The sequence below is a fragment of the Magnolia sinica genome, chromosome 16 (genome assembly GCF_029962835.1).
Source record: "Magnolia sinica isolate HGM2019 chromosome 16, MsV1, whole genome shotgun sequence".
Classification (NCBI taxonomy): domain Eukaryota; kingdom Viridiplantae; phylum Streptophyta; class Magnoliopsida; order Magnoliales; family Magnoliaceae; genus Magnolia; species Magnolia sinica.
Window position 1 is genome coordinate 6,976,978 of NC_080588.1, and position 3,658 is coordinate 6,980,635.

A 3,658-nucleotide genomic window follows, 5' to 3' on the forward strand; every position below is an offset into this window, starting at 1 on the left:
TAAAGGTATTTGTTTCACGGCATCAAGTAAAGGAATGTTGACCTTGACTTATTTCAACACCTCTAAAATATCCTGAGAGTTAGAGAGAGGTTTTGGTGCAACCAACCATTAGAGAAATGGAGCAACCGGCTTCCCTTGAGGTTATGGTTCCAACTCTGGTGGGGCATGGCTAGATCTATCTTCTTTGTCCACTTCCGGGTCCTTAGGCTTTTCAGCCCTAACCGAAATGGTTTTGTCAATGATCTTCCCACTCCTAAGAGTGGTGATGGATTTAGCTTTCTCCATCTGATTTGAAGAGCTTGGGTCATTAACTTCATATTACGGTTTAAGGTTGGGAAGAGGTTGAGTTGGGAAGCTTCCCTTGTTCCCAATCATATTTTTAGCCTTAAGTCCTTGTATCGCTTTTGTAAGGTCTTGAAAGGCTTGTAGCATACCCTGATTGAAAAGCTCTTGCTTATGAAAGTGTTTTAGAACCGAATCCTCTTGAGGTTTCTCTTAAATTGGAATTTGATTTAGGAAACCTTGAGGTGTAGTAGTTCGTCCATTCCTCCAACTGAAGTTTGAATAATTTCTTCAACCAGGATTGTATGTGTTAGAGGTGAGCCCACTGAAAGGTCTTTGGTAATTGCTTACGGCATTAGATTGCTCATTCAGTACCTCTTGAAAGGGAAATATAGTTGGGCAATTTTCAGTAGTGTGAATGTTGCAACCACAAATACTGCAAACAATTTCCTTAGCCTTATCATTCTTTAATTCCATGGCCTCGAGTTTCCTGGTGAGATAAGTCATTTTACCATTGATATCATCATCCTCTTTCAGGAGATACATTTCACCCCTTTCCTTGGAATGAGTTGGCCTAGACGTAGTACTTGGTCTAGGGGAGATGTCCCATGATTGTGTGTTCTCAATAAGCTTATCAAAGTAGTCCCACACCTCATCGACACCTTTATTTATAAACTCCCCATTACACATCGTCTCGACTAATTGGCGCATGGGAGATGTCAGTCCATCATAGAAAAAGTTCGTGATGCGCCACGTTTCAAAGCCATGTTGTGGACATGAACTGACAAGATCCTTGAACCACTCCCAACATTAGAAGAATGTTTCATCTTCTCTTTAGGCGAAGTTCATGATCAACTTTCTAAGGGTGTTCGTCTAATGGTATGAAATAATTTTCTTTATGAACTCCCTTGTCATAGATCGAAGACGTAGTGAATGTAACCACGTCTTAACTTTCTCTTTCAAAGAAAAGGGAAAGAGTTTCAACCTGATTGTGTCATTAGACATGTTAGGAAAGTATAAAGTAGTTATCTCATCAAACTCTTTCAGATGTAAATATGGATTTTCTGACTCAAGCCCATGAAATTTAAGAAGGAGCTGGATCACCCCTGGCTTGATATCCATGTGTCCTGCATTCTCAAGAAAAATCATGCATGAGGGTGTACTAACCCTCGCCGGTTATAAATAATCTCGTAAAGTACGAGGCGGGGGTGCTTGATGCACCTCATTCTCATCCTGGATGTCCTCCACCCTAGATTGGGGTAGAAGAGGTTGGTTTTCAGCCATTACTTCAATTAACTCAGGGGATCTCGAGCGATGTCTAGTCCTACAATGGATAGTCAACCCCTCAACCAATCCTCCTTCAGTCAAGAGACGTCGAGTGTTGTCACGAACCCACTTAGGCATGAAACACTCGCAGCCCTCAATTCAGATTTAAACTTAACCTAAAGAGAGAAAAGAATAGAAATCTTGGAATAGAAAGAGAGAGGATTTGGAAAGAGGTTACCAGATGAGAAGTTCATAAATCAAGTTCCTGCAAAACAAAACAAAAAAAGTCAGTTTCTAAAAATAGAAAGTTCCTAAAACTTAAAATAAAAAGTAAACTAGTTTCTAAGAAAAGAAAAATTCCTAAAAGGAAAAATAGAAAAATTTCTAAAGACAAATTAGGAAAGTTCTAAACCTAAATTAGAAAGTAAATTAGTTTCTAAAAAACATCCTAAAATTAGAAAATTTCTAAAAATAAAACCCAAATTCTAAAAATAGAAAAAGTAAAGAAAATAGAAAGAGATTACCAAATTGGAGGTTTCTATCTTAGAATCCTACAAAACAGGAAAGTTAGGTTAGTTTCTAAAAATCAGAAAAACCTGAACTTAAAGTTAGAAAACCATAATCTTAACCTAATTCTAAAACTGGTCAATTTCAAAAAAAAAAACGTAACCGTCAATCCCCGACAACGGCGCCAAAAACTTGTTCACTCCCCAAGTATAAGGTTGCGATGTAGTAATAATCTTGGTAAGACCGAAGTCGAATCCACAGGGACTGAACCTTGTACATAATTTGAAAATAACCAGAACTAGATCTAAAATAAGATTAAATCTAAATTAAGTGAATGTGAAGAAATAATGGTGAAATATTACTCTAAAACTTGTAAATTCAAAGGTAGGAAACTAGGGTGCCAAGGATCCACTTGTAGAGATCAGAGATATCTACGCTTGATTCATGAACCCAACTGGACTTCGAATCCCAACTTCATCCAATTAGAAGATATATCACTAAAACTCAATCTAAACTTCCTTTGATCTAGTTTTCAAGAGATGAGATGTATGAAAAGTAGAGTTGATTCCATCACAAAACCATGCCCATGAGACAAAGTAAACAAAGAATTAAACAAATCCTCAATATGAAATATGTATGAATGTTAGGAAGGATTCCATCATCCAACCATGTCCAAGGGGCAATGGTGAACAACATGGCTTCCTGTCTTCACAATCAAAATAAGGGAAAGAAAATACTCAAAGCCATCACAGATCTATTGTAATTTAAGTCACAACAAATGATTAAAAACTGAAAGCATTCCTATTAATCAAACTATAATCAAAATTAGTTCATAACATGAATCAAAGACCGTAGAATACTACCCATCATGCCATAAGCTTCACCTCTTAGCCCTAACTAAAAGGTTTAGCCTGACATGATTAGGCTAACTCTCCAAAATTTCATAAGAAAACAGTAAAACAAGAAGAATGCTAACCTCTCTCTTTCTCTCTCTCTTTCTTTCACTCTCTTCCCAGACGTCTAAGGATAAGATTATTTTCACGTTTGCTACCTCTCTCTCTTTATAGCATGCGTGGGTCGGTGCGTAGAGAGGTGGAGTCGGTGGAAACAAAGCTTTTGTGGAAGTTTTTACACAGCAGCAGCGAAAAATCGCAACAATCCTTGCATTGGACCTGTTATTCGCACACAGGTACTTTTTTTTGTAAAGAGAAGACGTCCCTGTGGACGGTTTTTGCTTGGCTCCCATCTGAACAGTTCGGATCATTGATCAGACGCAGACCGAAATCACATAACGGGCCGAAACGTCCAGCTTTCACGGACGTTCACTGGCGGCAAAAAAGCTATTGCGCAAATGCTTGGTGGGGCCCATGATCGAAGTCTGTCCCGAAAATCCATTCCGTCCATTAAACTTGTAACGAAATTTCAGTTGGAGATGGCCGGTTTTGGAATGTCATTGATGTGGTCGAAGGTAGTAATTACGCTGTGATCGGTGCAGGGCAGTCTGTTTGTGATCGTTAAAACCAGCACATGTGCCTGTATGAGTGCACAAGGTCAACATGGTTTTGATTATATCGAGCCCCTATACATGATGGACGGCTCGGAT

The 3,658-nt window shown here is 38.7% G+C and overlaps 1 non-coding gene across 1 annotated transcript; it reads left to right on the forward strand.

Moving 5' to 3' along the window:
* Positions 1–1,042: 1,042 nt before the first annotated feature.
* Positions 1,043–1,149, forward strand: LOC131230080 (small nucleolar RNA R71). Its single transcript, XR_009163806.1, has one exon. It is a non-coding gene; the product is annotated as a small nucleolar RNA R71 (small nucleolar RNA).
* The last annotated feature ends 2,509 nt before the right edge of the window (positions 1,150–3,658 follow it).